The sequence below is a fragment of the Tauraco erythrolophus genome, chromosome 5 (genome assembly GCF_009769465.1).
Source record: "Tauraco erythrolophus isolate bTauEry1 chromosome 5, bTauEry1.pri, whole genome shotgun sequence".
Lineage (NCBI taxonomy): Eukaryota > Metazoa > Chordata > Aves > Musophagiformes > Musophagidae > Tauraco > Tauraco erythrolophus.
Window position 1 is genome coordinate 62,369,674 of NC_141469.1, and position 12,012 is coordinate 62,381,685.

The window sequence follows — 12,012 nt, forward strand, 5'->3', positions numbered from 1 at the left end:
TTTATCTGTGTCGTCTTTTTGCAATTTTCTGTGAAAAATGTCTAATTTTCTTCATGTCATGGAAATATTAGATATGCAATACCCTCAAAAAGACTCAAAAGGAGAAGCAAAAGCCTTCTTCAGTATCTTCATTTTAAAGGGATATTTTGTAGATAATTTCTGTTTAATTTTACACTTACAATATCCTCCGTTAAGGATCACAGAGCTAACATGCCAAAAAGAACCCAACATTTGACTACAGAAAGGTAAAAAGCAAGTAAAAAGACAAAATTTTTTTCCTGGATAAATCAGGGGGAATAGGTAAAGAAATATAAATATATGGATGAATACGGCTGTAATTCAGAAAAGGTTCTGCAGATAACAGACATTCCTGAATTTTTTGGAATTTTTCTTTCAGATGGTTCTCTGAAATTTCCAGAATGACGTGTTGTTAAGGGTCAGGTACTACACCGATAGGCTTACTATTTTCCAGTAAAAACTCAGAAAAGCTAGCAGAAAACAAAGTGTAAGAGACAACAAAAAGCTGAATTAAACTTACAAAAAGGCTATTAAGAGAAAAATTGAATGAGTACTATCCTTTTCACAGCTTTAGCTGAACAGATACCACTACAAAATAGAAATAATCAAATCCAAATCTATTAATAGATGTTCTGGAAGAGGTTATTATCTTGTAATATGATAATTTCTGCTGATAATATTCAGGTTGTTAAGATGAGAAATACTGAAAAAAAAAAAAATCTACTGGAAGTACTACCTGAATGAAAAAATTGCTGACAAAGCTCAATGCTGACAAACATAGAACAAGATACATGACAACTCTTAACTTTGCAGTGATGGGTTCCGAGTCAATTCTCTCTATCCAAAAGTGAGATGCTGGATGCACAGATGGGTCTAAGAAGCAAAATAGCCCCTTTTGAAATATCTCAGAAACTTAACATTTTGCTATAGAGAATCTGGGTGTCAAATAGAAAACGGACAATATAATTTATATAGAATCCCAGACTAACACTTCCAAATTACACCGCAAATACTCATGCTAGTTTCCAGCTGACCTGTTTATGTTCCACAAACATTGTTTTCATACTTAAAGTTTATTGTCTATGTATTCTATCTCTACTGTTTCTCCCCAGTCTTGCAATTTATACAAATACAGTCAAAGTTTTATTAGTATGCTCAACTACAGTTTCCCTGGGATATTTCCCACCATCACATTTCCTAGACCGTCACCTCTCTCTCATGGTTCATGTTCTGCAAGAGCCTGCAGAAAGTCCACAGTGATCTCCCTTTTCTGAAAAATATCCTAAGTGATGTCAAATCTCTACCAATACAATAGGATGAGGTAACAAGAACAGCACTCTTGCCATGGTACTTGACTGAGCCTGTTTATTTACTCCCTCTATTTCTTGTAGATACACCGGAACACAAAACCCATCACAGTAGTAGCTGTCTCTTTCTGAAATGCAAGGCATAAAAGAAAACATAAGCAAGAGAAATCCTCACATATTCACCTGATACATTAAGAAACACAATTAATAATTTCTCCTTACTGAAAGAAAGAAAAATAGATTAGCATAAGTGCAATGTTATTCAAAGAAGAAAATGCAAGGGCTTAAAGTAATAGGTATGCTCAAAGCCATATTAGAATAATATGGCTATAAACAGTATTTCTGGCATTTCTTAAAACTCTTGCTTCTGGTTGCTTTTTCTTTTAAATAATCACAGAGTAAATTCTGTTTATCCTAAAATATGGTAGTGTTGATCTCATTCTTTTTTCATTTTCAACAACAGGAAATATGAGGATAAAACTAGAAAGGAGAATCAGCTTTAGTACTGGTAGCAGAAGCAATAAGCTCGCTCTTCTCTCTTCTCCCAGACATTAATTCCAGACATTAAATGCCAGAGGCAGTTTCTGAAACAGAAAAGAATAGCTTCAATCTGCAAAGAAGGAAAACATTAGTAGGCCAGGTATGAGGAAAGTAGAGGAAAGGAAGAGAAAAGGGGAGTAAAACTCCCTTTCAGCTACAAAAATAGTTCTAGCTGAACTTAAAATAAGGACTATGTGACATAACTGCTAATAATTGTAATAATAGAGCTGAAACTAAGTGGACCTATTCACCATATGTGCAACAATGTATTTGTCATTGATATCAGGAAAATCTTTCTTATTGAGGGAGTCAATAAGCATTTAGAGATGCAAGAAACACAAACCAGCAATTTCTAGAGAGATTTTAAGAAAATATTTTTGTGTATCCTCTTTTAAAAGTTCGAAAAAAATTGAACAAATTATAGGGATTATATCCGCAACACAGGCTCAGTGTTACAAATAAGGGCCCACATGAAGAATAAAAAGTGAACATAAAATTGAATTTCTCCTAAAAACAAAATCACACAATTTTAAACCATTCTCTATATCGCAGATAGCTTTATAATTTTAAAATTTAAAAACTTAAGCTTTTTATAATAAGATGCATAATTTAACATGTTTATCCGACGTTCAATTTCTAAGCTAATGAAGGGGTTTTTTAATGAGGAAAAAGAGGCTGATTTTGCCAGCTTATTGGGAAGTTCTTTAGTCTTTAATCTTTTCCCAAACACAAAGGCCTTGCTGCAAACTTGCACCATCGCTCCATTATTCAAAGGTGTTCTTATCTTCTCTATGACTTACAGAACTGCAGCTAACCTTTTTCCTGATAAGCCAATCTTGGCTACTGTTATCTGGAAAAAGCAGCAAACGTCAATCTTTTATGGAAAAAACGTAGCTTAAAGACTAAACTGTTTATATTAGAGTAGACACATCTGTCTAGGTGTGCCAACAAACTACACTGAAAAAGAAAACATGTATCATAATTTATATGCTTTATTTAGATAAACATGCTATAGGTTATATTTGCTGTAAGAGTCGACTTTTCATTTTGTATAATGACTAACATTGGAGAAAAAAAAAAAAGAATGACCCTCTAGTAAATTATCTGACTTAAAATTCAGATTTAAAAGCATGATTTTTGTGTGAACAGGGGGCTTACTTTACACAGAACAGGATATTATTCCTTAAATCGCTCCAAACATAACTTCAATTTTTAACAGGAAAGCACTGAGTCTATTTTAAAATATAAATCTTGAGTTTTGGTAAGTTCAAACTTAGCAAAAACTCATTAGTTTTACTGCGTTATGAAAAAACTCAAAGGTAAGCAAAAGTTATTCCTTACTTGATTTTACCATTTCTGTAAAAAACTACTATTAAACTATGTTATGTTTTGAACCTTTTTCTTCGTATTTTTAAACATATTTTTCCCTTTAGTTCCTATAGGAAAAATAACAATCATTGTGGGATACATGGGATATTACAGCTGCGTTACATGAACTACTGAGAACACCACTTAACTTCAGATCCCACATTCAGTTAATGATGTATATGCTGCTGTCCAAGTTGTTAAGACTAGAGCTATCAAAACTAGCCTGGTTATCAGCAAGAGCACAGTTACAGCAACACAGAGATTGGCATGTTCTGGCCAACAAACTTCCTGGGTCTCGTAGCCTGTGCTGACCTCAACATTATAGCCCTGGCAACAAGTCACGACCCGAGCTACTCAATTTACTGATAACTTAGGTATGCTTACACAGGCTACGGTTACAATTTTATTTAAATGGACTTAGAGTGAGAAGGCCAAAGACTACCTGAGCTAGCTTACTCTGTTTCAAGGGGGCTTTACTCTGGGCTCTAAGTGTCCATATAAAAGCTCACTCAGGTGGACAACAACAAAACTCTATTCTTCCCCTCCGCAAACCTTAATACATAACAGAAATACTCTTAGCGTATCTGATGTGACTCATACTTTGAGAAAAATGCAGAAGACATTGCAAACAAAGAAAGAGCTAAATGAGTAATCAAGACCACTTTAAAGAAATCCACCTAATTTAAGTTAGCTATGGGTGTGCTGCTGAGGGTCAGCACAGGTCTGAAAGCTCTAGCACCTAAACCCTGAAAGCCCTCTCCAATATTTATGCAATTTTAAATAACCTGCCAAATTGTCTGCTCTCATTTATGGGTCTGACTTGCACAAGATTCAAGACACCAACTGACACATTTCTTCCTCACATTGACTAAAGGTCTATCTATGAAGCCATTTGCTGAAGCAATATTATTGTCCTAGTACTGGGACAGTACAGGTTAAATAACCTGTAGCCCTTTAAAAGCCTGCAAGAAAATACAGAAACAGACTTCTGATACAGCAGATAACGCTGAAGTAGAATAAAGTATACAAACAATGATGCCAGATAAAGAGACACACAACTGGCTCACTGAGACACTGCAGCACTGTAGTCTATCTGGTAAGCCAATCTGGTCCTGGTCCTGCTGCTTTTCTCAGGGAACTCCTGCCACCCCTGCATAGGTGCTTGGCTGTAACAGCACCCAGAAGGGTCAAAACAATTATTTTAAACACAAAACATGGGACTCTGGAACAGTTCTCTTGAGGTGAAAGTAAAAGCAAGTAAAAGATTGCAGTCAACCGTGAGGAAAGGACTAGGGTCTTTAAGCAATATATATCCAGCAAAAGGAACATATACAGCAAAAGGAATTCCAGCCATTCCTTATTTATGTGCTAGTGGCCATACGGTTAAACTGATGTATTTCAGATGTTTGAATAATAGAACAGTTTGGATTGGAAGGGACCTCAAAGATCATCTAGTTCCAACCCACCTGTCATGGGCAGGGACACCTTCCACTATACCAGGTTGCTCAATGCCTCATCCAGCCTGGCCTTGAATACTTCCAGGGATCAGGCATCCACAGCTTCTCTGGACAACCTGTTCCAGTGCCTCACCACCCTCAGAGGAAAGAATTTCTTCCTTAGATGTAGTCTAAATCTACTTTCTTTCAATTTAAATCCATTGCCCCTTGTCCTATCACTACATGCCCATGCTTCTTTTGATACAGCTCAGGATACAGTTGGCTTTCTGGGCTGCCAGCGCATGTTGCTGGCTCATGTTGAGCTTCTCATCAACCAATACCCCCAAGTCCGTCTCCTCAGGGCTGCTCTCAATCTCTTCTCTTCTCCAGCCTGTACTTGTGCTTGGAATTGCCCTGACCCATAGGTAGGACCTTGCACTTGGCCTTGTTGAACTTCATGAGGTTTGCACAGGCCCACCTCTTAAGCCTGTCAAGGTCCCTCTGGATGGCACCCCATTCCTCCAGCTTGTCAACCACACCACACAGCTTGGTGCCACCAGCAAATCTGGTGGGAGTGCACTCAATCCCACTGTCCGTGTCACTGACAAAGATGTTAAACAGCACCGGCCCCAATATTGACCCCTGAAGGACACCATCTGTCACTGATCCCCACTTGGACACCAAGCCACTGACTGCAACTCTGAGCGTGACCATCCAGCCAACTTCTTATCCATCGAGTGGTCTATCCACCAAATCCATGTCTCTATAGAGACAAGGATGTCATGCTTTGCACAAGTCCAGGCAGATGATGTCAGTTTCTCTTCCCTTATGCTGCAACCCTGTCATAGACAGCAACCAAATTAGTCAGGCAGGATTTGCCCTTAGTGAAGCCATGTTGGCTGTCACCAATAGCCTCCTTATTTTTCACATGCCTTGGCATAGTTGCTAGGAGAATCTGCTCCACAATCTTGCCACAGAAGTGAGACTGACTGGCCTGTAGTTCCCTGGGTCTTCCTTTTCTCTCTTTTTAAAAATGAAGGCTACGTTTCCGCTTTTCAAGTCAGTGGAAACTTCACCAGATTGCCACGACTTCTCAAACATGATGGGTAGTGGCTTAGAACTTAATCTGCCAGTTACCTCAGGACCCTCAGATGTATCTCATCAAGTCCCATGGACTTGTGCACCTTCAAGTTCCTTAGATGGTCTCGAACCCTATCTTCTCCTGCAGTGGGTGGTTCCATTCTCCCAGTCTCTGCCTTTGTCTCTATGACTTGGGCAGTGTGGCTAGAGCATGCACTGGTCACAAATTCCTCCTTAACCTTGCTGACTATGTTCTGAAGCATATGAGATTTTGCTGGTTTTGTTTTAACATAGAGTTAAAAGTGTTCTGATGAAAACATGGAGAATGCAGAGGGGATTACCTAAATCCTGGAAGTGAAGCAACAGAAAAAAAAAAAAAAATTCAACAGAAATACCAATTCAGATTCCAATTCTAACCACCTCCCTCTAAACGGATACAGCCTCATATTTTTCTTTTCCTAAAGTACACAACAGAATTACATCAAGCATTTTCATTTTCACACCACTGCTCACCACTCTCCCAGTTTTAGAGATGTTCCTGGGTGGAAAGTTTGCTGAGTTTCTGAGGAGTTTAGGAGTCTGAACCACCTCCTCTCTTTCCATACATCGTCTTTGAAGCCTAAGTTGTAATTATTTTGCCCTGGTCATGGAAAGAGCTATTCCATTGTATGGTCAGTATGACCATCACACTATAGTGTATTTTCCCTGCTCATTTGACCTGTTTTACTTTCAAATGGTTCTCAATATCATCATACTTTTCATTAAATGCATTCTCTTGGCATTTCATGCTACTTGATTGTCAGACATATTACATTGTGAATCTAACTTTTTAAGCATTATTTGAATAAAATATGTCCTGCTCACACATCCTTTTGGTTCGCTCAGAGTCTTTTTCTTGCTTCCCTTGTAGTTTCATTTCTATTTCATCTAGAAGAATCTCCTTCAACCAGGAAAGACCTCCACATACTGGGCATACGTTTTTCAAGGCCATAAACATCTCTACTAGGATTTCAGTTTACTCTTTACTCAAGATAGCTCCTCTCCTTAAGCAAGAAGTGATTCATGATGATGATTAATCTAACTTGTTGCTAAGATGAAACTGTACCCGTACAGCAAAGCTCAAAAATCTTTCCAGAACACTTACAGATCATCACAGCTTCTTGTAGTTCTAGATCAGTACTAGTTAGTGCACACTTATGTCAATATTTTAAGTTGGGAGCAAGATCATCAGAAATCTCACTAAATCAAAATCCAAAAGTACATTAAAGCCATGCCTGTAACAAAAATACTTTCACTCAAGGCCAGGGTTGTGAAATCAACTATGAAATAACTGAGGACATTAATCTCTTCCACTGCCCTCCCAATCACTAGAAAAAGTGCGTTTTTGTTTTGTTTTGGTTTTTTTTTCCATGCCAAAACAACGATTGCAGCCCTTCCTTCTGTAGAGGCATAAGGGTATTTTATACTGAAGACAGTTTATGATCAGTGCATCAACGCAGTATTATGTAAGTCAAAGTCAGCTTCAAATGAAAAGTTGTAACAGGTTTTAGAATCATAGAATCATAGAATCATAGAATGGTTAGGGCTGGAAGGGACCTTCGAAGGTCATCTAGTCCAACCCCCCTGCAAGGAACAGGGATATCTCCAACTAGATCAGGTTGCTCAGGGCCTTGTCCAACCTGGCCTTGAACGTCTCCAGGGATGGAGCATCCACCACCTCTCTGGGCAACCTGTTCCAGTGTTCTACCACTCTCATAGTAAAAAATTTTTTCCTAATATCCAACCTGAACCTACCTCCCTCTATTTTAAAACCATTACCCCTTGTCCTATCATAACTGGCCCTCCTGAACAGCCTCTCCCCATCTTTCCTGTAGGCCCCCTTGAGGTACTGGAAGACCGCTATAAGGTCACCCCGGAGCCTCCTCTTCTCCAGGCTGAACAGCCCCAACTCTTTCAGCCTGTCCTCATAGGAAAGGTGCTCCAGCCCTCTTATCATCTTCGTGGCCCTCCTCTGGACCCTCTCCAACTGGTCCATGTCCTTCTTATGTTGGGGGCTCCAGAACTGGACGCAGTACTCCAAGTGAGGTCTCACAAGGGCAGAGTAGAGGGGGAGAATCACCTCCCTCGACCTGCTGGCCACACTCCTCTTGATGCAGCCCAGGACGCGGTTGGCCTTCTGGGCCGCAAGAGCACATTGCCGGCTCATATTGAGCTTCTCGTCCACCAGTACTCCCAAGTCCTTCTCCTCAGGGCTGCTCTCGATCCAATCACCACCCAGTCTGTATTTATGCCTGGGATTGCCACGACCCAGATGTAGGACCTTGCATTTGGCCTGGTTAAACTTCATGAGGTTGGTACGGGCCCACCTCTCCAGCCTGTCAAGGTCCCTCTGGATGGCATCCCTCCCTTCCAGCGTGTCAACGGCACCACACAGCTTGGTGTCATCGGCGAACTTGCTGAGGGTGCACTCCATGCCACTGTCCACGTCACCGACAAAGATGTTGAAGAGGGCCGGGCCCAACACGGACCCCTGAGGGACGCCACTCGTGACCGGTCTCCACTTGGACATTGAGCCGTTGACCACTACTCTCTGAGTGCGGCCATTGAGCCAATTCCTTATCATTGAGCCAATTCCTTATCATTGAGCCAATTCCTTATCAATATTTTTTATGACATTTAATAATTTTAATTATTTAATATTTTAATATGACATTTAATCACAAAACACTTCAGAGCAATAAATTGTTTGTTGGTACATCTTCATTAAAAAAGGCTGTATGTAATATAGAGAATACAGAAGTGTTCCAACAGTTTTGTATGAAAAAACTTAACAAAAACCTGAGTCACTGGTCTTAAACTGTTATATCGCAGCTTAAAAAGGCATTTGATAAAGTATTTAGGCTAGCAATCTCCCACCGTATCAGCACCTATTTTTCTGTAGTTCACACAAAAGCTCAACTACTTTATCTGAAATTATCACAGCTGTCAACTACTTTTATAACTACAAGAAGCTCGAGCTTAAGTTACTACTAATACATAAGCTCAAGTAAGTTCATGAACTTACCCTTTAGTTCCTTCCATAGGTTCCAATGGAATGGTTTCAATTAAGAGAACTCTTAAAACCAGACTACATTTTTTTCCATTAGCTTTTTTCCTAAGTAATTCTTAAAGTGGGCATAAACAATGAACTAAACCACCTAATACTCTCATGAGGAAAACAAGGGGAATCACTTAATTTTACAGTTGGAGAAAGCACTTAAAGAAGTTACTATAAATGACTTATGCAATGATACAGGGATAAAGAGTTCACGTAATCCCAGATCATAAGTCCATAAAACAGGAAAGGCACAGCACATCGAACTCTATCACCTATGAAAAAAAGAACACACAGTGCTAAAAATAGTTGGACACTCTTCACATATAAAAACTCACCTATATTGATAATAATGAAATGGTTCTAACTACATTAATTATGTTGTCTAGCTTATCATTTTACAGCTAAACTAAGGTTGAGAGGAGGATGTTTCATATTTTCATAACACAGTGTGATCAACTATATGAAATATTGTTTTAAATGCCTTACATGTGCATACATGTTTATAACACAATACGAAAGATTTCCAAACATATTCCTTGAGGATTGGTTTTGCATTTGCCTGGACTTTTAATGGTCATTTTACATAGCATTAAGGTAGAATTTTTTTTATTTCTTTTTAATCACAATGAAAAGTATGCTTCTAAATTCACAAAAATTGGCTGGGGGCGGGGGGCAATAATCAGAAGCACCATGTAATAAATAGAGATATTTTAACACTTGAAAAATGAACCAATTCCAAAATGTAGATTCCCTTTAATCCTATTCTCCATGTTTTTTCAGACACACATTTGCCCTTTCATTAAGTCAATTTAAACATAAATTAAACAAACGTGCAATAAACAAGTTTTCATGAATATATACATTGGGACTTTGCATAGGAACGTCCTCACTTCTAGCTCACTACCCGCTCAGAGCAAAAAATCCTTCAGCTGTATAACACTACCTTGATCCATTCTCTCATCTGCTGCCCAGTTACTTGTCACCACAGCATCTGAAAGTTCAGACACAAATGTTTGCGTGCAATGTCATAAGCTGGATCACAGAGCTAATGTGGATGGGGAAAAAAAAAACCAATTAAAAAAAACCCCACAAAACCAAAACCAAACTAACCAACACCCTAGACAATGTATTTTCAGAAGAGTGTACTTAAATCACATCAGTTACAAAATGCAGTTCATAGCATAGTCAGATGAGAACAAGCAGCAGTGAGAGGAAATCCCTTAAGCTGTCAAAAGCTTTAGCTTCGTGAAACTATTCTCGGGATTCATGGAAAATATTCAAGGCTCTTTAACTGCAGTTCTCTTAATCCCAGTTCATATTTCAACACTAACTCAATGAAGTGCAGCAACACCAGGTAAGATGAGAACAGATATACAAGTATGAAAGTTTATTAAGACCCTGCAGTATGTTTTAGAAATATAATAGTGTCTTTGATTAAAATACCCTGAGGCATAATATTTTTGATGACGCTTATGCTAAAAAATAATCACTATAAACCTAACATTGGTAAAATTATGTTTCTGCTGATTCCAGAGTCTATTATCAGAAGTTATTTTATGGCATATCCTTTACAATAACTGGAAAGGTAAAGGGGAGGAGAGGAGAAAACCACCACACATTGCTGTATTAGAACATCATTGCTCCACACTACTGCTTACTGTTATTAACCTATGAGAGCAGTTCTGTCCCAGATAGTAAAAAGTCTCACTACTTCCAAATCAAGCATGTGCTCTAGATAGAGTCTACAGAGGATGACCTTTGTAACCATAGATACAGCATCTCTCTCTCTTAGATAAGGCCACATTGCATAAGCCATCCTAAGCTCTAGGATGGTCAAGTGAAGGAATACCACACAGTTTGACTTCTTTTCCCCATTTGGAACACTCAAGTCACAAGCGCTTTAACTAGTACCCTTGTATTGAGTGCTTGTCTGACATAGCTGACAAGTATCCTGCAAAGAACACAACATCGATCTCTACTGTGCAGAAATCTGCTTAGATACTACAGAAGAAACACACTATCATTAAACAATTTTTGCAGATTTAATGCCTTTCCTGAAGAAGCGCATTTTGCTGTCTGAGCATTATAGGTGAACTACTTAACATTTTCACCACACAGAGTTAAAAAAAGATCCCAGAAAGAAACTGAAAAGGAACTTTAGGTGGCGTAAAGCATTCGGAAAGATAACCATAATGCCAAATAAATATTTTTGAGGTCGAATGTATTACAACTGAGACTGATCAAAATGATGGCTAACTTCCAACGTCAAAACAAGCAGCTGATAGGAAAAGTTGGTTTAACCCCTGTTCACTGATGATCAGTAAAGAATTTTAAGCATCTCTAATAAAAAGTAACCAAGTAAATTCCACAAAGAGTAGTAGCTTCTCACACGTTTTGATCATCTTACTTTTCTCTTTCTCCAGTAAAACTAACCTTTACAAGACAAGAATGCACTTCTCAAACTTCACTGTGTCCATATCCTTGATTTTAGGTTTTCATTGCTGAGTGCACTATGAATATTTATTTTTCAGAAGATGGTACTACCTTCCAAAGCCAAATTTAATTTAAAAACAGAAAGCAAATGTTAGAAAACCAGTTGCACTGCCTTAGCAGTAAAACACCCTTGGCTTCAGTTTGATTGAAGTGAGTATCCGTTTGGTCCTGAAAACAGGAGAAGCAAAGACTTTCATTACAAAGGCTGAACGCATTATGCAGAAAAAAGTATTGCATTTAAACTTCTGGAAGAAGGAAAGAGTTGAACAATTCTGGATTTTCAATTTTGCACTACTAACTAGAGATGATATTAAATTGCACACTTACAGAAAGACCTTTTTATAACACATGCTGCATCAGATGCATTCAATGTTAAATCTCTGTAACTTGAATAACTTACATTAACTAAAACTTCTCTTTGCCATAACATCAACAAACAGTAGATTCATTGTTCTAATTCCTGCCTCGAACATTATCAAATATCATACAGAATAATTACCTTACTCAATAGAAAAGCCTCTTCAAATCCAAGGCAAAGAAGAAAATTTAAAGAGAAGTAATATTTTAAACTAGTAATGATCAAATATTTTAAAGTATTAGCTTTAACTGTATAGACTTTTTTCTTACTTTAGTAATTACTTTGTATAAAGATTTCCACAAGAGGGTGCTGTTG